Raw genomic sequence first — 26,443 nt, forward strand, 5'->3', positions numbered from 1 at the left:
GCATCATCTTTCAAATAACCTCCAGCAGCGACTACCAGGAAAGTAATATAGAAGCAGAGAGACAGCGCTCTGGTGTGCAAAGGAGTACACAGGATTCGTGTGTATTGAACAGCGAGCTTGGGAGCATGAAGTGATCAGACAGCTGGAAAAGAGTTGAGAAAGCCTGTTATATTTATTCATTCCATGCAGTGCCTCTGCTTTGTAGGCTAATCAGTAAAACATTAGGAGTCTATATTTCATGTTAATTATGACGGGGTGAGAGGACAATTTGATTACTGTTTGCAGCTCAGTGTTGCAGAGCGATCTACTTACTTAGAGAATAAATATCACTGAAACCTTACAGCTTGGGACACACTTAATTCACTCATGTAGAAAAATGACTTAATCCCCATGCATACAAAACAATAACTGGATAAACACAATCCACAAACAAGCTGTTTTCACACAGAACTTATCCTGATTCAAGATGCTCATTTAGAGGACTGTTACAGAGCTGGATCTAAGGATAGCCAGATAGTATTTTCCTCTTTGACTTTGTGGGTAAAAAGGTATTTTGGAACTGCTCAGGGAAAGTGCTGGATTGAAGGCATGGAAGATCTCGGTGTGTTTACAGACAAGGTAAAGAATGAGGTGAAGCAGTGCTCCCCTCTCCCCATGTACCCAGCCCTGACCGGGGCCAAGATTTGCTAAAGTAACTACTGATTTGGGAGGTCCAGCTTGAAATACCTTAAAGGGGTCTGATTTTCAGAAGCAAAATTGCTCAGCACTTTCTGAGATGGAGTTTTGTTGTATTAATTTAGATGGCATATACTGGCCCAAAGAGTCCAGGGTGTTAATAAAACCAAGTCACTGTCTGTGACATACCAGAGTACGATCCAGGCTAATGAGCAGCTGTGTCACCTCTGCCCTGCAACTCTGGGTGTCTTACAATGCTTTTCTGAAGTAGCTCCCACTTGGGCCACTCATAGACAGCTGGCCAGCATGCAAGCCACACCCTGAGTGTGTGTGTGTAACTGCAGCCTGCCAGTCACACTTCAGTTCTACTCTGGCTCTCACCAGCCTGGGTTATACTGCAGGGTGATCCCAACACACCCACAGTCCCAGATCTCCCCCCAGAAATGTATGTCCTGCACAGCCCAGCCCCCTCTTGCACAATACAAAATATTTTTAATCTGTTAAAGGGAATAATACGCCATCTTATTATCTCAAAGAGTTATTCAGACTCTTCACTTTAAGCACACTGGATTAGATAAACCAAGTTCCTTAACTACAAAGTGATGATTTTAAATGAGTACAAGTAATGAGGCATAAAAGTCAGAAATGGTTAGAAGAAAAATAAAGATAAGACATTTACTAATACCTGGAAAACTATATCAGATTCAAGCAAAGTTACTCACCACATGCTTTTGGCTGTCTTACTAACCAAACCCTGCAGGAAAGGCCCACCGACCCCGGGGTCCAACAAATGTTTCCTTTGATCCGTCAGTGAATGCGATGGGCAGGGGGAGGGAGAGGAGCCCCTTGTGGAGTTTGTCCCTTCATTTTATAGTTACAGTCCCTCTCCTGAAAAACATTTCCAGCTGGGCACTAGGAGAGAGAGTCTATGTGGAAGGAAGTTCGCTGCCGGCTTTTTCTCACCTGTTTGAGATTTATTTGTTTCCCTTCCTGCTTGATGAGTCTGTTTCCTGCTTAAATGCAAATTAAGCAGAGCACACATTTCTTTGTTTGGGACAGACCTGTTTCCCAACTGCTGTCTGGGCAGGGCTGTGGGGTTTGGAATATGTGTTAATAACACTGTAGTGGGGCAACTGCCCCACTCTGGCAGAACGGGGGTTAAAAGGAGCCCTAGAGAGGGCTGCGGTGGGGATAAAAGGAGTGAGAGCAGCTGCAGGAGTAGCTGACCACAGGTGTGGCCAGCCCAATCAGGGCCCAGCTGGCCCAGATAAGAGGGCTTGGGGGCCCGGAGCTGAAGAAGTCTCACTCTAGCCCTGGAGTGGGAAGGGCTAGCTGCCTGGGAGCAAGGTACCTGAAGCGGAGCACTGCTGGGGAAGGGCGAAGAGAGCTGCGGAGCTCCAGCCTCATAAAACCCCAGGCTGCAGGCCTTGTTGAAGGCCTAAAAAGGTACTGGGGCTGCAGAGGGGCAGCCCAGGGATAGCCAAAGGCAGCAGGTCCTACTCCCTTGCCAATGATGAGTCACCATTACAGACTGCAGTCTGCCCCAGGGAAAGGGGGCTAAATGATGGCTGGCAGTAGCCACTGAGGCAAGGTGGGCGTAGAGGGTTGGGGGTTCTCCTGGGAGGGGAGACCCAAAGTGTGGGGGTACTGCTGGGGCAGAACTCCGAGGTAAAGGGCACCGGGGTCTGGGAGGGACACGGGGGTCTGAGGCAGGTGAGACACCAGCCAGCAGGAGGTGCTCTGAGGCTGGAAAAGAGCTAATTCCCAGGCAACCAGCAGGAGGTGCTGCAGCAGTGAGTCTGTGATCTGCTACAAACACCCTACAGGGAAATCTTAGAACTTCACATACAATGGTGCCACAAGTATTTTATCAGGATGAACAGCAGAGAGGCTAACAGAGGGAGTTTGCCTGGGAGCTGTCTGAGAGGAGGTACACTAAGGGCTGCATTAGGGAGGCTGTGTTGGTGAGTATCTGAGTGTCTTTTGTGGGGACAGTTTGACAGTTTGACCGTGTGCTTGATTGGTTGTTTGTTTGAAAAGTGTGAATTGGGAGTGCATTGTTCCAGGTGAGCCTTGAGTGGGCCTGACTGTTATAAAAAGCCAGTTAGCTGCGAACCAGCTGAGCAACAAACAGCAGAGAGGCTAACAGAGGGAGTTTGCCTGGGAGTTCGCCTGGGGAGAGCCCATTGAGGCTTACATTTTGCTGGCTTCTCTGAGTAGTTTCTACAACTCCTGAGGAAGCTCGTAGAAGGAAGATAATATGGATGGGGAGTGTTCAGCTGTTGTGACCTGCACTGGATGTGCCATGTTTGTCTTTCTTCCACAGGACAGAAGCAACTTTGTCTGTACAAAGTGCAAGCCGGTCTCCATATTGGAAAAGAAGGTTCAAGGTCTGGAGAAACAAGTATTGACCCTGCGTTGCATAAGAGAAACTGAAGATTTCCTGGACAGATGTCAGGATATTCTTCTACGGGCACAATGTTCTGAAGATTCAGAGCAGGCCGCGCAGTGGGGACAGGAGGATGGTGAAGAAATTTGGCAGCATGTGACCTCCAGAAGAAGAAAGGGGAGCGTCCATGTACCAGCAGCGCAGATACAGGTAAGCAACCGTTTTCATGGTCTCTCCACAGTGTGACAAAGTTCCTGCTCTACCTTGGTGGGTCTTGCGCTTATTGGCGGATTTGCTCACCTTGGAGCTTCACAGCAGCCCTCAGCTTGGCCGTTTTTCTGAATTCACAGTCCAGGTCGACTCCTCCTGTGTCTGTCCAGCAGTTGGGAGGTATGGGGGGAACCCGGGCCCGCCCTCTACTCCAGGTTCCAGCCCAGGGCCCGGGTATGGAATGCAGCTGTCTAGAGTGCCTCCTGGAACAGCTGTGCGACAGCTACAACTCCCTGGGCTACTTCCCCATGGCCTCCTCCCAACACCTGCTTTATCCTCACTATAGGACCTTCCCCCTGGTGTCTGATAATGCTTGTACTCCTCAGTCCTCCAACAGTCCGCGTTCTCACTCTCAGCTCCTAGTGCCTCTTGCTCCCAGCTCCTCACACACACACCACAAACTGAAGTGAGCTCCTTTTTAAAACCCAGGTGCCCTGATAAGCCTGCCTTAATTGATTCTAGCAGCTTCTTGATTGGCTGCAGGTGTTCTAATCAGCCTGTCTTAATTGTCTCCAGAAGGTTCCTGATTGTTCTGGAACCTTCCCTCTTACCTTACCCAGGGAAAAAGGACCTACTTAGCCTGGGGCTAATATATCTGCCTTCTATTACTCTCCTATAGCCATCTGGCCTGACCCTGTCACAACAGGTACTAATGCGGAGAGTGGACTAGATGATACATCTGAGGGAAGGGAACAGAAGGAGACTCCGCCGATTGGAAGGCATGAGGTGCACTGTCCTAGCGATGGGGGTTCCATGACCACTGCTCCGAAGAGGAGGAGGTGGGTGGTGGTGGTCGGGGACTCTCTCCTTAGGGGGACTGAGTCATCTATCTGCCGCCCTGACTGGGAAAACCAAGAAGTCTGCTGCTTGCCAGGAGCTAGGATTCATGATGTGATGGAGAGACTGCCGAGACTCATCAAGCCCTCGGATTGCTACCCCTTCCTGCTTCTCCACGTGGGCACGAATGATACTGCCAAGAATGACCTTGAGCGGATCACTGCAGACTACGTGGCTCTGGGAAGAAGGATAAAGGAGTTTGAGGTGCAAGTGGTGTTCTCGTCCATCCTCCCCGTGGAAGGAAAAGGCCTGGGTAGAGACCGTTGAATCGTGGAAGTCAACAAATGGCTATGCAAGTGGTGTCGGAGAGAAGGCTTTAGATTCTTTGATCATGGGGTTGTGTTCCAAGAAGGAGGAGTGCTAGGCAGAGACGGGCTCCACCTAATGAAGAGAGGGAAGAGCACCTTCGCAAGCAGGCTGGCTAACCTAGTGAGGAGGGCTTTAAACTAGGTTCATCTGGGGAAGGAGACCAAAGCCCTGAGGTAAGTGGAGACGTGGGATACTGGGAGGAAGCACGAGCAGGAGAGCACGAGAGGGGAGGGTTCCTGCCTCATACTAAGAAAGCAGAACAAACAGCAAGACATCTCAAGTGCCTATACACAAATGCAAGAAGCCTGGGAAACAAGCAGGGAGAACTGGAAGTCCTGGCACGGTCAAGGAATTATGATGAGATTGGAATAACAGAGACTTGGTGGGATAACTCACATGACTGGAGTACTGTCATGGATGGATATAAACTGTTCATAGAATCATAGAATATCAGGGTTGGAAGGGACCTCAGGAGGTCATCTAGTCCAACCCCCTGCTCAAAGCAAGACCAATCCCCAATTAAATCATCCCAGCCAGGGCTTTGTCAAGCCTGACCTTAAAAACTTCTAAGGAAGGAGATTCTATTACCTCCCTAGGTAACGCATTCCAGTGTTTCACCATCCTCCTAGTGAAAAAGTTTTTCCTAATATCCAACCTAAACCTCCCCCACTGCAAGTTGAGACCAATACTCCTTGTCCTGTCCTCTTGTACCACTGAGAATAGTCTAGAACCATCCTCTCAGGAACCTCCTCTCAGGTAGTTGAAAGCAGCTATCAAATCCCCCCTCATTCTTCACTTCTGCAGACCAAACAATCCCGGTTCCCTCAGCCTCTCCTCATAAGTCATGTGTTCCAGACCCCTAATCATTTTTGTTGCCCTTCGCTGGACTCTCTCCAATTTATCCACATCCTTCTTGTAGTGTGGTACCCAAAACTGGACACAGTACTCCAGATGAGGGGTCACCAATGTCGAATAGAGGGGAACGATCACGTCCCTCCATCTGCTGGCAATGCCCCTACTTATACAGCCCAAAATGCCATTGGCCTTCTTGGCAACAAGGGCACACTGCTGACTCATATCCAGCTTCTCGTCCACTGTCACCCCTAGGTCCTTTTCCGCAGAACTGCTGCCTAGCCATTTGGTCCCTAGTCTGTAGCTGCGCATTGGGTTCTTCCGTCCTAAGTGCAGGACCCTGCACTTATCCTTATTGAACCTCATCAGATTTTTTTTGGCCCAATCCTCCAATTTGTCTAGGTCCCTCTGTATCCTATCTCTGCCCTCCAGCATATCTACCACTCCTCCCAGTTTAGTATCATCCGCAAATTTTCTGAAAGTGCAATCCACACCATCCTCCAGATCATTTATGAAGATATTGAACAAAACCGGTCCCCGGACTGACCCTTGGGGCACTCCACTTGATACCGGCTGCCAACTAGACATGGAGCCATTGATCACTACCCGTTGAGCCCGACAATCTAGCCAACTTTCTACCCACCTTATAGTGCATTCATCCAGCCCATACTTCTTTAACTTGCTGACAAGACATTCAGGAAGGACAGGCAGGGCAGAAAAGCTGGGGGAGTTGCATTGTATGTAAGAGAGCAGTATGACTGCTCAGAGCTCTAGTACGAAACTGCAGAAAAACCTGAGAGTCTCTGGATTAAGTTTAGAAGTGTGAACAACAAGGGTGTTGTCATGGTGGGAGTCTGCTGTACACCACCGGACCAGGGGGATGAGGTGGACGAGGCTTTCTTCCGGCAACTAACGGAAGTTACTAGATCGCAGGCCCTGGTTCTCATGGGAGACTTCCATCACCCTGCTATCTGCTGGGAGAGCAATACAGCAGTGCACAGACAATCCAAGAAGTTTTTGGAAAGTGTAGGGGACAATTTCCTGGTGCAAGTGCTGGAGGAATCAACTAGGGGCAGAGCTCTTCTTGACCTGCTGCTCACAAACCAGGAAGAATTAGTAGGGGAAGCTAAAGTGGATGGGAACCTGGGAGGCAGTGACCATGAGATAGTCGAGTTCAGGATCCTGACGCAAGGAAGAAAGGAAAGCAGCAGAATACGGACCCTGGACTTCAGAAAAACAGGCTTTGACTCCCTCAGGGAACTGATGGGCAAGATCCCCTGGGAGAATAACATGAGGGGGAAAGGAGTCCAGGAGAGCTGGCTGTATTTTAAAGAATCCTTATTGAGGTTACAGGGACAAACCATCCCGATGTGTAGAAAGAATAGTAAATATGGCAGGCGACCAGCTTGGCTTACAGTGAAATCCTTGCTGATCTTAAACACAAAAAAGAAGCTTACAAGAAGTGGAAGATTGGACAAATGACCAGGGAAGAGTATAAAAATATTGCTCAGACATGCAGGAGTGAAATCAGGAAGGCCAAATCACACCTGGAGTTGCAGCTAGCCAGAGATGTCAAGAGTAACAAGAAGGGTTTCTTCAGGTATGTTGGCAACAAGAAGAAAGTCAAGGAAAGTGTGAGTCCCTTACTGAACGAGGGAGGCAACCTAGTGAAAGAGGATGTGGAAAAAGCTAATGTACTCAATGCTTTTTTTGCCTCTATCTTCACGAACAAGGTCAGCTCCCAGACTACTGCACTGGGTAGCACAGCATGGGGAGGAGGTGACCAGCCCTCTGTGGAGAAAGAAGTGGTTTGGGACTATTTAGAAAAGCTGGATGAGCACAAGTCCATGGTGCTGGATGCGCTGCATCTGAGAGTGCTAAAGAAGTTGGCGGATGTGATTGCAGAGCCATTCTCTATTATCTTTGAAAACTCATGGCGATTGGAGGAGGTCCCGGACGACTGGAAAAAGGCTAATATAGCGCCAATCTTTAAAAAAGGGAAGAAGGAGGATCCTGGGAACTACAGGCCAGTAAGCCACACCTCAGTCCCTGGAAAAATCATGGAGCAGGTCCTCAAGGAATCAATTCTGAAGCACTTAGAAGAGAGGAAAGTGATCAGGAACAGTCAGCATGGATTCATCAAGGGCAAGTCATGTTTGACTAATCTAATTGCCTTCTATGAGGAGATAACTGGTTGTGTGGATGAGGGGAAAGCAGTGGACGTGTTGTTCCTTGACTTTAGCAAAGCTTTTGACATGGTCTCCCACAGTATTCTTGCCAGTTAAAGTTAAAGAAATATGGGCTGGATGAATGGACGATAAGGTGGATAGAAAACTGGCTAGATTGTCGGGCTCAACGGGTAGTGATCAATGGCTCCATGTCTAGTTGGCAGCCGGTATCAAGTGGAGTGCCCCAAGGGTCAGTCTTCAGGCCGGTTTTGTTCAATATCTTCATAAATGATCTGGAGGATGATGTGGATTGCACCTTCAGCAAGTTTGCAGATGACACTAAACTGGGAGGAGAGGTAGATACGCTGGAGCGTAGGGATAGGATACAGAGGGCCCTAAACAATTAAGAGGATTGGGCCAAAAGAAATCTGATGAGGTTCAACAAGGACAAGTGCAGAGTCCTGCACTTAGGATGGAAGAATCCCATGCACTGCTACAGACTAGGGACCGAATGGCTCGGCAGCAGTTCTGCAGAAAAGGACCTAGGGGTTATAGTGGACGAGAAGTTGGATATGAGTCAGCAGTGTGCCCTTGTTGCCAAGATGGCCAATGGCATTTTGGGCTGTATAAGTAGGGGCATTGCCAGCAGATGGAGGGACGTGATCGTTCCCCTCTATTCGACATTGGTGAGGCCTCATCTGGAGTACTGTGTCCAGTTTTGGGTCCTACACTACAGGAACGATGTGGAAAAATTGGAAAACGTCCAGCAGGGGGCAACAAAAATGATTAGGGGCTGGAACACATGACTTATGAGGAGAAGCTGAGGGAACTGGGATTGTTTAGTCTGCGGAAGAGAAGAATGAGGGGGGATTTGATAGCTGCTTTCAACTACCTGAAACGGGGGTTCCAGAGAGGATGGATCTAGACTGTTCTCAGTGGTAGCGGATAAGAGAACGAGGCGTAATGGTCTCAAGTTGCAGTGTGGGAGGTTTAGGTTGGATATTAGGAAAAACTTTTTCACTAGGAGGGTGGTGAAACACTGGAATGCGTTACCTAGGGAGGTGGTGGAATCTCCTTCCTTAGAAATTTTTTAGGTCAGGCTTGACAAAGCCCTGGCTGGGATGATTTAGTTGGGGATTGGTCCTGCTTTGAGCAGGGGTTGGACTAGATGGCCTCCTGAGGTCCCTTCCAACCCTGCTATTCTATGTTTCTATGATTCTATGATACTAACCGTAACTGCAATTATGAGTTTTCCAATGATAACTTACAGGACTTGCCTTATACAAAGATGAATATAATAATGAGTAAGGTTTGAATACAGGGGTGTATTCTGTCACTGTGTCCAACATTAAACAGTTTTAAACACAGTTCAGGGTTTGGTTTGTAGAGAACTCAGCCTGCTTAGTACCACGGCAAACAAACCATTAAACATCCTTTTACCCATTTAGTAAAGATACAAAAAAGAAGGAAAAACAGTTAAAACATATGAAATGTGAAGGCCCAAATAAGGTTTTCATTTTAACAACATCCCTCATTCCCTTTCCCTGGATCTGAAGAGAGGTTTTAGCAGGAAGTCCCCTTGTCTGACAGTGTTTTAGGTGTATCAAAGATTGTGACAACTGGCCTTCGGAGGAAAAGAGAAGAAGTTAGTGGAGATGGGCAGGTGCTGTTGCTGCTGGCGTTGTTGAAGTCTGATCCCGTTTCCTTAAGAACAAGACAAACACACTGTGGTGTTAGATGTTGCTTGTAATTATCAGAATTGGGAGCACTGGCTACTGGGAGTCTGAAAGGACAGGAAACAGGAAGGAGGGGGGAGGAGTTGAGAGGCTGGGAGAAAGCTACAGAGGGTGCAGCAGCATCTTGGTAAAGAGGTTTCCACTTTGAAAATAAAGTCCTGTTGAAGCTTGTTAGTACTTTGCCTGGCTGATACAAAACACACACACACACACACACACACACACAGAAGGGGAGAGACACCAATAGCAAAGAGAGAAAATGCTGCCTGTGTGTTTGGCGTTGACTCTCACTTGCAACTTCACTGCTGGAAAAACACATGCTCAGCATGCCATCTTATCAGCCACTCCAAGACCTGGCAAACTGGGACTCGCATCTATCAGGCTTTTTAGGACATTACTTTTAGCTGCCTCTTTCTGGTCACAGGCTTACAGCAGTGTTGCAAAAGATGCTGTCTTGGCTGGCTAAACCAGCCTGTCTTATTAGACAGAGGAAAAAAGGAGAAGGCCAGGAAAGAGAAGAAATAAGGTAGGGAAGGAAAAGAACGTACAAGGGAGGGGGAGGAGGGAGACAAAGTCTTACATCCCAGGTGCTATTTGGGATTTAGCCGAAGCTAATAGAGGTGGCAATGTCATCTGGCTCCCTCCCTCTGGACTGGTCTGGTCAGGACATCTTTCAGACTCAGGATGAAGGTCCGGGGTCCCAGGAGATGGTGGGGGATGAAGAAGCTGGCTGCTTCCCCTTCTCTCATCTTCCAGTGAACCATCTGCTCCTCTCAAAGTCTCTTTTTTTTTAAGAACCCCAAAAGGGAGTGTCACAGAGTCACCAGGAAATGCTCTGGAACTACTCCATACAAAGCCAATCAGGACTCTGGGGGAGCCTCCTCTCTGTGAGCAGACTGTCTCCAGGGCAAGAAGCTTACACAACTTCGGCCTTCCTGGGGCTCACCTCGGAGCATTCAGCATCCCCTCTTTACACCGTGCGCTTCCTGCAGTGAGTCTTCATCGGCGGGGCTCCTGGGGAAGCCAGAGGGCCCTGCACCCCAGCTCCGCAGTCAGGCAATGAATCCTTGGCCTATCTGTCATGACTGCAATATGCGCATGAGAAACAGAATTCACCTCACCAAATAGAGGATAAAAACATCCTTGTCCTGAACCAGTTAGCACTGGATTTAAAACTGCCGGCCTAGCTGTCAAAGGTTCTCCTGCAGTCAACCCCCTCAGCCATATTGACCTCCACACTTATTGACCATAAATACAGTGGGATTAATTCTGACCAGACCAGCGTCACAGCTTCCATTCAGTTCTATGAGAATTGTGAGTGATTAACAGAGGCAAGTTAGCCCTCAGGAGTAGGTTAAAAAAATACATAAAACTAAGGTTCAAGACACTGTAAGAGCTTCACTTTAAATTTTGTATAAAATTTGTTTCCTTTTAATTAGTAGAATTAGGAATCCTTTCTCTTAAATTAATTGAGTGCTACTACTGTAAGGGTACCCATAGTATTCCATCAGCGACCCCGTGTGCTACATGTCCTAATAAAGGACTTTTGAACTCCTAGAGGAACAGGTGATGAAGAAAACTCTGCTCTCATGTTCTCAGTGTGGACCTCAGATCTGCACAGTGACTAGAGCCGGGCAAATTTTTTGGCCAAATCTCTATTTGGGGTGGAAAATGCAGATTTGGCAACACCAAAATGTTTTGTGAATTTGTGTCAAGTTCACCAAATTATTCATTTAAAAAAAATCTGAAAATATTGGAATGTTTCACTTTGACATTTACAAAAAAGGAATTATTTTGATTTTTTCAGTTTGAAATGGATTTTGCTTCAAAATTTCCTTTAATTTTATTTTAAAAATTCAAAAACATTTTAAAATGGTTAAAACTGAAATGAAACTTTCCAATTTTGATGAAACAAAACATTTCATTAGTCTGGAAATTATTTTCTTTCAGCTTTTTCATTTGCTGAAAATTTCAAAAGTTCTCATTTTTCCTCTGATCTGAACCCCGCCCCCCACAACTTTTCGAAGTTGCTAACAGACTGAAAAATCCATTATTTGCCTAGTGCTAACTGACAGGTTTCAGAGTAACAGCCGTGTTAGTCTGTATTCGCAAAAAGAAAAGGAGTACTTGTGGCACCTTAGAGACTAACCAATTTATTTGAGCATAAGCTTTTGTGAGCTACAGCTCACTTCATCGGATGCATACTGTGGAAAGTGTAGATCTTTTTATATACACACAAAGCATGAAAAAATACCTCCTCCCACCCCACTGTCCTGCTGCTAATAGCTTATCTACTGTGACCACTCTCCTTACAATGCGTATGATAATCAAGGTGGGCCATTTCCAGCACAAATCCAGGGTTTAACAAGAACGTCTGGGGGGGAGGGGTAGGAAAAAACAAGGGGAAATAGGTTACCTTGCATAATGACTTAGCCACTCCCAGTCTCTATTCAAGCCTAAGTTAATTGTATCAAATTTGCAAATGAATTCCAATTCAACAGTTTCTCCCTGGAGTCTGGATTTGAAGTTTTTTTGTTGTAATATCACAACTTCTGCCCCTCTGCCATGTACATTGGTCAAACTGGACAGTCTCTATGTAAAAGAATAAATGGACACAAATCAGATGTCAAGAATTATAACATTCATCAACCAGTCGGAGAACACTTCAATCTCTCTGGTCACGTGATTACAGACATGAAAGTTGTGATAGAAAGTCATCTAGTCCAGTCTCCTGCACTCATGGCAGGACTAAGTATTATCTAGACCAGTGGTTCTCTAAGCCGGTCCAGCGTGCCAGGGGCTTTCCCTGAACAAGCAGCGGACCGGCTTTGAGAACCTGCCGTTCACGCAACCAGACGCAATTGGCCAAACCAGCGGACACGGCAGGTAAACTGCGGACCGGTTTGTTTACCTGCCGTGTCCGCAGGTTTGGCCAATTGCGGCTCCCACTGGCCGTGATTCGCCGCTCCAGGCCAATGGGGGCAGGTAAACAAACTGGTCTGGCGCGCCAGGGGCTTTCCCTGAACAAGCGGCAGACCGGCTTTGAGAACCACTGATCTGGACCATCCCATGACAGGTGTCATGGAATAAGAGGGAAGATCTTTTCATGGATTGAGAACTGGTTAAAAGACAGGGAACAAAGGGTAGGAATAAATGATAAATTTTCAGAATGGAGAGGGGTAACTAGTGGTGTTCCCCAAGGATCAGTCCTAGGACCAATCCTATTCAACCTATTCATAAATGATCTGGAGAAAGGGGTAAACAGTGAGGTGGCAAAGTTTGCAGATGGTACTAAACTGCTCAAGGTAGTTAAGACCAAAGCAGACTGTGAAGAACTTCAAAAAGATCTCACAAAACTAAGTGATTGGGCAACAAAATGGCAAATAAAATTTAATTGTAAAGTAATGCACATTGGAAATAATAACCCCAACTATACATACAATATGATGGGGGCTAATTTAGCTTCAACTAATCAGGAGAAAGATCTTGGAGTCATCGTGGATAGTTCTCTGAAGACGTCCACGCAGTGTGCAGCGGCAGTCAAAAAAACAAACGCTATGTTAGGAATCACTAAAAAAGGGATAGAGAATAAGAGGGAGAATATCTTATTGCCCTTATATAAATCCATGGTACGCCCACATCTTGAATACTGTGTACAGATGTGGTCCCCTCATCTCAAAGAAGATATACTGGCATTAGAAAAGGTTCAGAAAAGGGCAACTAAAATGATTAAGGGTTTGGAACGGGTCCCATATGAAGGGAGACTAAAGAGGCTAGGACTTTTCAGCTTGGAAAAGAGGAGACTAAGGGGGGATATGATAGAGGTATATAAAATCATGAGTGGTGTGGAGAAACTGAATAAGGAAAAGTTATTTACTTGTTCCCATAATATAAGAACTAGGGGCCACCAAATGAAGTTAATGGGTAGCAGGTTTAAAACAAATAAAAGGAAGTTCTTCTTCACTCAGCGCACAGTCAACCGGTGGAACTCCTTGCCTGAGGAGGTTGTGAAAGCTAGGACTATAACAGGGTTTAAAAGAGAACTGGATAAATTCACAGAGATTAAGTCCATTAATGCCAGGATGGGTAATGAATGGTGTCCCTAGCCTCTGTTTGTCAGAGGGTGGAGATGGAGGGCAGGAGAGAGATCACTAAATCATTACCTGTTAGGTTCACTTCCTCTGGAGCACCTGGCCTTGGCCACTGTCGGTAGACAGGATACTGGGCTGGATGGACCTTTGGTCTGACCCAGTATGGCCATTCTTATGTTCTTATCTATTTGTCTAACCTGCTCTTAAAAATCCCCAGTGATGGAGATTCCACAACCTCCCTAGGCAATTTATTCCAGTGGCAATTTATTCCTTAACCACCCTGACAGTTAGGAATTTTTTTCTTAATGTCCAACCTAAATCTCCCTTGCTTCTTGTCCTACCCTCAAGGGGTTAAGGAGAATAATTTGAAGCACATCTCTGGCACACCATGTTCACATTCCACTGGCCTGAGGCCTGCCATCTCTCACCTGCTCCAAGCCCACGTGTCCCAGTGGCCTGTGAAGTGAGAGGCCCAGACTGGGCTTGGGGCAGGTTGTGTGGTTTTTTCAGCCGAGCACCTTGCTTCTCCTTATGCGCAGGTCTGCACTTCAGCGTGCTCCGAGGCAGTCTCTGCAAAAGGGATCTGTATTAGTCTCTGTATTAGTGCAAAGAATGTGATTGCCAGTGGAAATGAGGCACTGATTCTTCCCCCTTCCCACCTTGAGCAGCAGCGTGGCCTAGTGGCTAGATCACTAGCTGGGGACTATCATCCCAAACCCTGGCTGGGATGATTTAGTTGAGGTTGGCCCTGCTTTGAGCAGGAGGTGGGACTAGTTGACCCCCTGAGGTCTCTTCAAACCCTAAGACTCAGGAGATCTGTGTTCTATTCCCAGCTCTGCTGCTGGGTGACCTTGAGTGAATCACTGCCCTGCTCCATGCCTCAGTTTCTCCACCTGTAAATTGGGTGGATTGATGCTGACCGGTTCTTTAAAATGCTTTGAGATCTGTTGCTGAAAAGCACAAGGTAAGGGCTAAATATTATTATTGTGTAGACTTCATAGTCAAGATCTTTGCCCATTGTGCTTGTGCCCAGCATCCTAGAGGACACAAAAGCATGTCCAGAGGAGTGGGAGTTTTCTTAAGACACTATTCTGCAGGAAGCAGCTCTTGTCCTCTCCAGCTGTGCATTGTGTCTATGAGAATCCTGCTGCAATCTGCTTTGGAGCCTGGCTATAACACATCGTACAGGGCCAGATCCTCAGCCAGTGTGAAGAGACAGAGTTCCATTGAGTAGCTGTTCTGCGTCACACCATCTCGCAGCGTGTACTTTGCAGCAGCGTCCATCAAAACCTTACGGATGCTCCTGTATTACTCCCCAAATTGAGCATTGCTCTCAATCTCATTGCTATAGTGTCACTGAGGCCAAGTACCGACTGTGGTTCAACAAGGGATCGGACCTTTCCATGGATAACTGAGTTATCATAGTTAATGCTGCAAGAAATGGCTCTGAAGGGAGCTAAAGCCTTGCTATGGGATTGAAACCAGTCTCTAATGATAAGGGGTTAGGATGAGACCTTCATGGGGGGAGCAGATTGCTCCACATCTGCCTGCTGCAAGGTTCTTACACCCCTGCTGGAGACAGGACACGAGGCTACATGGACCACAGGTCTGAGCCTGTCTGACAGCTCCTCTGTTCCCATGGTAGCACTGCCATGCATCATCCTGTCTTCCTCTTTCACTCAGCCCTCTCTGTTGTCCCACACATCCAGGTCCCGTCTCCATCTCGCTGCTTCTTTCTGCCCAGCCTCTCCAAGAGCCAGCCTTTCCTCTCTGCCCACACAGCCACGTCCAGGCCCCGATTCTCTCCCACCTCAGTGACCATAATATTCCCCTCTCTAGCCTTGATGCCTGCTCCCACATCTCCTCCCAGCCTATTCACCCAGGCTGCTGCTAAGATCATCCCTGGCTTGCTGCCCCCTCTCAGTCCTGCCATCGCCCCTCCATCCTGGATCCCACCACACACAAACTACTTGTCGAAGCCTTCCAAGCTCTCCACAGTCTTGTTCTTGACTCTCACCTGTGCTCTGCCAGCAATGCCGGCTCTCCACTCCTCACCGAAGGACCATCCCATTGTGCCCCCCCTTTACACATGCTAAAAACCTCCAGACAAGATCCATAGTGCCATCACCATCTCCTCTTCCCTCAAATCTCACCTCAACACTAACTGCTGCCATGATGCCACAGACAACTGCCACTTGAGAGCAGCTAGGCAAGTGGTGAGCTGTGCTTACTGCTACTGCTGGGCTGGGACTTGTGAGTGCAGCTAATCTCTGCTAAAGCGCCCTCCCTGTCACGGGTGGCGGGTGAACCGCCCCCCTTCAGGGAGGCAAGCCCCAAGCCCCGCCCCTTCCACCCAAGGCCCGCCTCCCCCCCACAGGGCCTCGAGGCCTCCCTTCCCCCACGGCCAGCAGAGCCCCAGCCGGCTCACCCCTGCTGCATCACTGGCCTGCTCCAGCCATGCCGGCTGGCCTGAGCACCAGCATCCCGAGCCGTCCGAACTGCCCCAGCCCCTGACTGCTGGCTGGAGCAGAGCCCTTGATGGCTTCAGGGGAGACGGGGAGCGAGGGCGGAACTTTGGGGCGGGGCCACAGGCCTGGGTTAGGGGAGGCTTAGCCTCCTCTGGCCTATGATACCCACTGCCCATGCTACCTGTTAACATCATCTATTTCATGCTGGAAGCCCTTTGAGTAAGAGCTGTCATTTACTCTTTGTCCAGCGCCTAGCACTCCGCCCCCCCCCAGGCTCTAGGCTTTACTGGAAAATACAAACAATAGCAATAAGACTGCGTGTGAGACCCACAGTGTCTGCTGTACACATCCAGGAGAGCCAGCCTATAATGAAGCTTTTGCTTATAATGAAGGGGAGGGAGAGAGCTGGATTGCCTGAGTGCATCACAATGGCCTGTCCCTGGGCTGGCAGGCAAGATTCCCTCTGATTGCAATGATGTTTCTTGCCATTATAAAACGGCCCTCTGTGATTAGCAGCATTTAGCACCTAACTGGTAGGTGTTAAACTAAAGTGCTGCACTTGACCATGATTAGCACCTCTCCCTAGGCTCAGCCAGCAGGGGAGGAGAAAAGACGAGATTTCCCCAGGCGGTTCAGGACAGGCCCTGCAAACTCTCCTGGCAGCTGTGCGATAGAACAGGGGTGCAGAGTGGGTGCCCTATCCTTACCCCCTTTGCAGCTGTATTTCCTACCATGAGAGCAGCACAGACTGGCGAAGTCACTCAAGCACATACCCGGCATTAAGCAAGACAGTAGCCCCGCCAGTTTCAATGGGACAATTCCCAGGCTGACAGTGCTTATGTCTAGTGCTGAACTGGGGCCAGGAGGAGCCGCTCAGGGTGGGGAACCTTAGCTATGGAAAGAATGCTAGCTCTGAGGTCAGTGTGAGTAGGCCCAGAGCTAGGGGAGACATGGCAAAGCAGCTGGCTCCTATACTGTTAGGGCTAGACTGTGCCTTATGCTGGCAAAGCAGGAGCTGGAGGGTATCAGGGGTTCCCAGAACTGCAGCTCCTTCACTCAAGAGGCTCATCCTGGGCACATCCCACCAGCCAGGGGATTGGAAGGAGAGGGGACCAGTGGAATTGGCTAGCTGCCTGCAAGGGATCAGATGTTGCACACTTAAAAGAGGTTTCAGAGTAGCAGCCCTGTTAGTCTGTATTCGCAAAAAGAAAAGGAGTACTTGTGGCACCTTAGAGACTAACCAATTTATTTGAGCATAAGCTTTCGTGAGCTACAGCTCACTTCATCGGATGCATAAAAGTGGAAAATGCAGTGAGGATGTTTTTATACACACAGATCATGAAAAAATGGGTGTTTATCACTTCAAAAGGTTTTCTCTCCCCCCACCCCACTCTCCTGCTGGTAATAGCTTATCTAAAGTGATCACTCTCCTTACAATGTGTATGATAATCAAGTTGGGCCATTTCCAGCACAAATCTAGGGTTTAACAAGAATGTCTGAGGAACGGGGGAGGGAGGGGGGGCTAAGAAAAAACAAGGGGAAATAGGTTACCTTGCATAATGACTTAGCCACTCCCAGTCTCTATTCAAGCCTAAGTTAATTGTATCCAATTTGCAAATGAATTCCAATTCAGCAGTCTCTCGCTGGAGTCTGGTTTTGAAGTTTTTCTGTTGTAATATCGCAACTTTCATGTCTCAACAATTTCCATCTTACCATCAACCTCAGCCTGGTCCAGTCCACACAAGAGATCCACTTCCTGGACACTACTGTGCTAATAAGCGATGGTCACATAAACACCACCCTATACCGGAAACCTACTGACCGCTATTCCTACCTACATGCCTCCAGCTTTCACCCAGACCACATCACACGGTCCATTGTCTACAGCCAAGCTCTATGAGACAACCGCATTTGCTCCAACCCCTCAGACAGAGACAAACACCTACAAGATCTCTATCAAGAGATTCTTATAACTACAATACCCACCTGCTGAAGTGAAGAAACAGATTGACAGAGCCAGAAGAGTACTCAGAAGTCACCTACTACAGGACAGGCCTAACAAAGAAAATAACAGAACGCCACTAGCCGTCACCTTCAGCTCCCAACTAAAACCTCTCCAACGCATTATCAAGGATCTATAACCTATCCTGAAGGACGACCCAACACTCTCACAAATCTTGGGAGACAGGCCAGTCCTTGCCTACAGACAGCCCCCCCAACCTGAAGCAAATACTCACCAGCAACTACATACCACACAACAGAACCACTAACCCAGGAACCTATCCTTGCAACAAAGCCCGTTGCCAACTGTGCCCACATATCTATTCAGGGGACACCATCACAGGGCCTAATCACATCAGCCACACTATCAGAGGCTCGTTCACCTGCACATCCACCAATGTGATATATGCCATCATGTGCCAGCAATGCTCCTCTGCCATGTATATTGGTCAAACTGGACAGTCTCTACATAAAAGAATAAATGGACACAAATTAGATGTCAAGAATTATAACATTCATAAACCAGTCGGAGAACACTTCAATCTCTCTGGTCACGCGATTACAGACATGAAAGTTGCGATATTACAACAGAAAAACTTCAAAACCAGACTCCAGCGAGAGACTGCTGAATTGGAATTCATTTGCAAATTGGATACCATTAACTTAGGCTTGAATAGAGACTGGGAGTGGCTAAGTCATTATGCAAGGTAACCTATTTCCCCTTGTTTTTTCTTAGCCCCCCCTCCACCCCTCGTTCCTCAGACATTCTTGTTAAACCCTGGATTTGTGCTGGAAATGGCCCACCTTGATTATCATACACACTGTACGGAGAGTGATCACTTTAGATAAGCTATTACCAGCAGGAGAGTGGGGTGGGGGGAGAGAAAACCTTTTGAAGTGATAACATCCATTTTTTCATGATCTGTGTGTACAAAAACATCCTCACTGCATTTTCCACTTTTATGCATCCGATGAAGTGAGCTGTAGCTCACGAAAGCTTATGCTCAAATAAATTGGTTAGTCTCTAAGGTGCCACAAGTCCTCCTTTTCTTTTTACTTAAAAGGGGGAGGCACTAACTGTGCAAACCTGGAGCTCGGCGGGGGGGCTGTGCCTCTACTCCCTGCCAGTGCCCCATCTCTTACTGCCAAACTATTTCCCACCTGGGGGAACCCACGGATTCCAAGACAAAAAGGGACCACTGTAATCATCTAGCCTAACCTCCTGCATAGCACAGGCCGGCGAGCCTCCCTCTGTGATCCCTGCATCCAGCCCCTGCCCGATGGACATCTCTGGCCCAGAGATCTGCAACCTCCCATCTGTGTCAGTTTCTCTTAAGTTTCCTGTTAGTGGCTGAAGCAGGAGAGAAGGAGGGAGGCTGTTGGAGAAAGGCAGCAGCCGCAGCAAATCAGGCTGAGGAATTTCAGTGGTACCCAAGGAGGGGCGGGGAGGCTGAGGGAGAAGGGGTGGCATGGGGGGGTGGGCCATGGTTCAGGCGCCTGTGACCCTCTCCACTTTTAGGGCGCACCTGAGACAGGCATGTGATACCTGAGCTGCCTAAAGTCACGAGGAGTTTTGCCTGTGAGATCTATTCTTTAAAATAACAATAAATAGAACAAGAAGAAGAAGACTGGCTCCTAAACAGGAAGCTTTCTGATAGGTTTCAGCGGGGTAGCCGTGTTAGTCTGTATCAGCAAAAACAACGAGGAGTCCTTGCGGTGATGGTTACCTGAGTGGGCTCCATGCTTGCCGTGGTATGGCGTCTGCACAGGTAACTCAGGAAAAAAGGCGCAAAACGATTGTCTGCCCTTGCTTTCACGGAGGGAGGGAGGGAACGGGGGCCTGACGATATGTACCCAGAACCACCCGCGACAATGTTTTAGCTCCATCAGGCATTGGGATCTCAACCCAGAATTCCAATGGGCAGCAGAGACTGCGGGAACTGTGGGATAGGTACCCACAGTACAACACTCCGGAAGTCAACTCTAGCCTCGGTACTGTGGAAGTACTCTGCCGAGTTAATGCACTTAGAGCATTTTCTGTGGGGACACACACACTCGAATATATAAAACCGATTTCTAAAAACCCGACTTCTATAAATTCGACCTAATTTTGTAGTGTAGACATACCCTTAGAGACTTACAAATTTATTTGGGCATAAGCTTTCGTGGGCTAAAACCCACTTCATCTGATGCATGCAGTGGGAAAATACAGTAGGCAGGTATAAATACACAGGACATGAAAAGATGGGAGTTGCCTTACTGAGTCGGGGGTCAGTGCTAACGAGACAATTCAGTTAAAGTGGAAGTGGGCTATTCTCAACAGTAGAACACCAAGGGAGGAAAAATCTCTTTTGTAGTGGTAATGAGGACAATATAATTAGGGTGGCCCATTTCAAACAGTTGACAAGAAGGTGTGAGTATCAGCAGGGGAAAATTAGTTTTTGTAGTGACCCATCCACTCCCAGTCTTTATTCAGGCCTAATTTGATGGTATCCAGTTTGTGAATTAATTCCAGTTCTGTAGTTTCTCATTGGAGTCTGTTTTTGAAGATTTTTTGTTGAAGAATTGTGACTTTTAAGTCTGTTATTGAGTGTCCAGGGAGACTGAAGTGTTCTCCAACTAGTTTTTGAATGTTATAATTCTTGACGTCTGATTTGTGTCCACTTATTCTTTTGCGTAGAGACTGTCTGGTTTGGCCAATGTACATGGCAGAGGGGCATTGCTGGTACATGATGGCACATGCTACCAATGTGATATATGCCATCATGTGGAACTCAACTGAAAAGGAAGGATGGCCCAGTGGTTAGTGGATAGCCCCCTAGCCTAGGATTTGTGAGACTTGAGTTCAATTCCTAGCTCTTTCATAGATTGCTGGGTGACCTTGGGCCAGTCATTGACTCTCTCTGGGTCTCAGTTTCTCCATGAGTAAAATGAAGATAGCCCTGCCTCACAAGGGTGTTGGTGAGGATAAATTAATAATTGTGAGGCACTCAGACACCACGGTGATGGAGGCCAGATAAGTATCTTAGCTAGCTACCTCTTTAGCCCGTAAGCTCTTTGGGGGAATGACTGTCTCTTATTCTGTCTGTACAGCCCCTAGCACAATAGGGTCTTGATCGCTAGTTCATACTAAAATGCAGACAATAATAATAATAGCCCCTTATGACATGTCCACATGAATTCATATAATGAATACACTGGAGGCAATCCCCATCTGAGGCCGCTGTTCTAAAATACAAAGAGAGGCCAAGTTTGTTGAGTAAATGAATTAAGAATTATTTGCTCAGTGATCAATCTAATGGTAGAGGCATAGAGCCAAGATTGTAAAGTGCTCAGCACTTAGTGGCTGTCTGAGATACGGCCCTTCCTTTCCATCCACACAGCTAAAACTCTGTCCCATGCTCTCATCCTCTCCTATCTCGACTATTGCCGCATCCTTCTTTCTGGACTTGATAAACGCACCCCTGCCCCACTCATATCCAGTCACAATGCTGCTCACAGATCATGTCCTTAAGCTCATCAGTTTGGCCATGGCACTCCTCTCTTTGCGTCCCTGCACTGACTTTGCTACCACATTAGCTGCTCATCTTCCCTTTCAAGGCCCTTCATGACCTATCCCCACCTAACCTATGATCTCTCAATCACCATTGAGATATCAACTCCTGTTTCCGATGGGCCCATGATACCAGCCTCCACTGCCCACTGTTAAGTTTTCAATCAAGCACCTGCAAGCTTTCTCCCCTGCTGCCCTCACGCTTGGGAAGGGCTCCCTGCAAACCGCTGCAAAGCCGCCTTCAAATCCTAGCTCAAAACTGTCCTTTCCTAGGATGCCTGCAAAACACTTGACAGTCGTTAGGCTGCTCACGTGATGAGACCACTGCCCATCACGCTGACCAATATTGTCTCATTGTTTTCTTGTGTTCTCCTGCCTGTCTGTATCCATGTATTGTCTCATCTTGTACTTCAATTGTAACCTCTTTGGGGCAGGGACTGTCTTTTTGTCCTGTGTTTGTAGAGCACCTAGCATACGGGGGTCCTTGTCCATGACTGGGCTGGGCCTCTGGCACCCTAAGCTCCCAGGTGTATCACTCAGGTGGGACCCATGTGCAGTATGGGCTGCTCTGAATATACTGCGTAAGGAAAGCAGAGAGACTGAGTGGTTTGGAACTGTCACTGAAGTGCGGAAGGGTTTCACCTCTTCTTTTCTGCATTGTGCTAGATTACATGAGGTGAAAAGGAACACACAGCAGTTCTGTGGAGTAGAAGCAAACTTGGACAAGCTCAGTTTTGCAGAGGATATGGGTCTGTTGGACACAGATGAAGATGCCATGAGACAGAGCGCTGCCATTGTCAAAGTAGGACTAGGAATCAGCCAAAAGAAAACAAAAGGCATGACAGTTGGAAGAGGAGTCAGCAGTGACGGTATATATGTACTTGATAGCGAAGAATATGACACGGGACTTTTTATATCTTAGAGGCAGAATCCGTGCCGATGCCCAACTCCATACAGAAGTGGACGCAAGAACTGGGATGGCATGTGAAGCTTTTTCTAGATTGGCAAGTATCTGGAAAAATAAGAAGATTCACACAAGAACTAAGACAAAGTTATCCTCTGTCACTGTGATACCCACACTGTTACATGCTTCTGAAACTTGACAAGTGTTAGCAGCCTGCAGCAGGAAACTCATCGCATTCCATCAGAGATATTTGTGGAGAATACTCAGTGTCCACTGGTGGGATAAAATAACCAATGCTGAAGTGTTATACCGGACTGGCCAGCACATTGCAGAGACAATGATTCAAGAAAGAAGGCTGAAGTGGTTTGGACATGTTGTATGAATACCAAAAACCGTATTCCTAGACAAGCCCCTTGATGGGGTAGAACCTGGCAGAAGATGGAAAAAAGCACAACCGATGACACATAAGAAAACCATTGATAAAGATGGTGCCATCACGGAAACAGACTACAATGGAGCAAGAAACCTGGCACTTGACAGACAGAGGTGGAAACACAGGGTTGCCTCCTGTGTCCCAAGGCATGAGAGCATGGAATCTAATCCAATCCAGGCCCAGGGCTCTGAGGTGCTCCGATAATGCAAATAATGATAATCAACGAGAATACTCAGGGGGATTCTCCATTTTCTCAATGGGAACTCCTGGAAGGGCTTCATTTCATTAAGACAGCAGGGCTGTCCAGCCACGCCCCCTCTGGGGTCCTACACCCCCCCACTCACATACCGCCTCTGGTGGGAAGGGAGGTCTCTAACTTCTTGGTACTTTCAGCTGGGCCTCTGAGTCTTCTCTAACTTGTGCTGGCTGCTGCTTTGGCAGATTAGGGCCAGAGGCAGGGCTGCTTGGAGTCAGCCGTGTTCTTTCCTCCTACTTCCCTGAGTTTTTGCTGGAGCATATAGGCAGCTTTGGGGTAGAATATATGGAAGGGCTCTGTTTATCAGCAGACCCAATGGCTAAGATTTTCCAAGTCCCCTAAGGGATTTCCACTCCCAGTTCCCATTTATCTGAATGAAATCCACGACAACGGCAGCCAGGGTATTTCTGCATGGCAGCTCTGAGCCCCACAAAGGGTGGCTAAGTCCATGCGTGGAACACTAGCACAAATCCCAGCCCTGCTGTAAATCCTTGTAGTTTAAAATGGGAAGGGGCGGGCTGAGCCAGAGCTCGCCTGTATTTTGGTTGCACGTGCGCTGGGCACATAAAGATTAGAGAGGGTTTTTGTAGCAGCAGGAGAACCTTCCCAGGGATTAAAGCACAACTGCTACACTCAAGGAAATAACAGTAATAAGCAAAGAGTTCTATTTCCCCCCAAACCCACATCAAGCTGCCGAGCCCCCTCCACACAATCCGTCTGATTGCTGCTAAAACTTTCCCTTCTTTAATTAACCCCATTCCTCTTCCTTCCTGATTCATTCAGGGCTGCGGCAATACAGGGTCTGCACCACCACCATTCGCCACAACGAAAGTGATCACGATTTCTCAATGAATCAGTCGGGAGCAGCAGGCTGATTCTAAGGGAAGCTGATTCTATTTATAGCCTGGTGATCAGCAATGATGGGAATGTTAACAGACAAAAAAAACAGGGTGTGGGGGGGGGAAGGCATGCCAATATGATTGCAATGTGGTTAAACAGAATGGTTTGTTTTATCATAAGCCTTTAGAATACATCCTAGTTGCAGTCAATTCTGTTTCAACAGTGACACGTTTCCTGTATCTCTTCCCTCCTCTGTTTTTTTTTTATTTATTCGGAGGCTCACTAGTATGAACATAGACATTTCTTCTTGCCTATCAATTTAGAGCTAGATCACAGAATTACCAGCCCTGTTTAAACATTCATGAGTCCGATGCCCCCAAAATAATGAAAAAAAACCCCATGAGATTTAAAAAAAAATCCAACCAAGAAAACAAACAAACAAAAAAAACCCTCAACAAAATTGGGATTCTTGCCCTCTGGGTTTGGAATCTTTAGGGGCTATGTTTTCAAGCTTTTCCTCTGTAAACACAAAGGCTAGAAACTCTGGAAGGATGGTCGAGTGGTTAAAGGATTGCCTGGGTTAAGCAAGGACATGGGCTTGTTTCCCTGTCCTGCTACAGGCTTCCTGTGGGACATTGGGCTAGCCACTTAGGGCCGGATCTACAGAAGTATTTAGGCCTTCTAACTTCCATTTAGCTGTGACACTCTGGTTACTTTTTCCAGCCCTGAAGAAGAGCTCTGTGAAGCTTGAAAGCTTGTCTCTCTCTCACCAACAGAAGTTGGTCTAGCAAAAAATATCACCTCCCACACCTTGTCTCTCTGATGTCCTGGGACCAACCGGGCTAAAACAACACTGAAAAGAACAGTTGAAATCAGTGGAAGTTATGAGCCTAAATGCCCTTGAGGATCTGGTCCTTAGTCTCTCTCTGTAAAATGGACAAAAGGACTGTGAAGAAGAATATGGTAAAAGATTGGGAGGTGCTCAGGTACAATGGTAAAAGAGGCCATTTATGTGCCTTAGAAAGGGATTCTTATGTAATCACATGACTCCAGGAGCTGGGGCTTTAAGGAAAACAGTAAACATGACACTACAGCAAGAGTTGGTGAGGCTGAGAGAGTGGTCCTCCATGTATCATATGTGAAAGTTTCAAAGCAAGGGTGCATGTGCTGTTTTGATTCCTGTTGCATCTGATTGAATTGCTTTGCAGACTCCAAAAGTGTGAAGGTGCTTTGCCATACACATCAATAGTACACGGTCCCTGCAGCTTCCATTGACTTCCGTTAGCCTGGGGGAGGTGGCACGCTTCTGAAAATCAGGCTGGAGTCTGTCTAAAAATGGCCCCCGAAAGCCAGGGACCCCCAAATTAGAAGCCCCTTTTGAAAGGGATCTGAGAAAAATGAGAGTGAAAACATCCAAGTGCCCAAGTGGAAACCTCTAACAAGGAATTCATTTTAATTTTGCCTTAGTGTTGTTTTCCAGATGGACGTGAATATGAGTAGTTAAAGGTTAGTTCCTTTAAGTGATGGAATCCTAAAAGGTTGATCCAATGTGAGAAAAACACTCCATTCAGCATGAAATATTTTGCTCCTAATAGACTCTGCTAAGCCAGTGTTTCAGGACAATAAGACTGATAATGTATCACAAAGCTCATTTTGAAATCAGTGTATGGATAATTTACCCTGGCAATTAGACATACTAATTAAAACACCATCAGACTTTTAATAATAATAACGAGGCACTTTAATAACCTACTTTCATTAGACAAAATCTGGCTCACATACACATTATCTTCCCTGCTCCCTAACTCAGATTTGTCCACCCATGGTTCCATGGATGTCAGAACATGATGCCATGGGAGCGAGGGTGGCAGAATCTGATCCTTAGTAAGCAAGAGACTCAGGTGTATGCTCTGGGATTGACATTTTCCAACCATGTGAAATATAAAATAGGTTAATAGAATCACTAAGGTCCATCAAACAATTTTATGGAAAAAAATATAGTTAACATCTATCTGAGGAAGCACCATCAGACAGCCTCAGAAAGGGTATGTCTTCACCATGCAGTTAGCTGCCTCTTACCCGGGTTTTAACCCTACTGTTCACAGGATCAAAACCTCTGACCCAGTTAACCCAGACCATGGGTTAACAGGGTACTGAGTCCAGATAGGCCACTGGGTGACAGTGGGAGGGGGTGTTAGGCATAACTGGTGATCAAACCCAGCTGAGGAGGGGCTGGGTTTTCATAAAGGAAGAAGCAGAGGACAGTGGAAAAAAGGCCAGGGAGGAGACTAAACTGAGAGGTATCTGGGGGTTTCCTCTCTTAGGCTAAAGCCTGAGAGAAGCCTGGAGGGTATGTCTACATGGCAAAAAAAAAACAAAAACCTATGGCAGAGAGTTGCGGGAGCGAGACTCCCGGTCAGTTGACTCAGGTTTGCGGAGCTCAGGCTATAGGGATAAAAATAGCCAGGTAGAACTCTGAGACCCACCTGCCTTGCCAAGCTATTTTTAGGCCTGTAGCATGAGCCCTGCCAGCCCAGGTCAGCTGACCGGGGCTCTGAGACTCCCCACTGTAGGTTTTTTTTTGCTGAGTAGATGTCCCCGGGGAAGCCTGAAACCTGGAGGCAGAACTAGAGGGTCCTGGACCAGGAAGAAGTCTGGGAG

Source organism: Lepidochelys kempii, chromosome 5 (assembly GCF_965140265.1).
Source record: "Lepidochelys kempii isolate rLepKem1 chromosome 5, rLepKem1.hap2, whole genome shotgun sequence".
Taxonomy (NCBI): Eukaryota; Metazoa; Chordata; order Testudines; family Cheloniidae; genus Lepidochelys; species Lepidochelys kempii.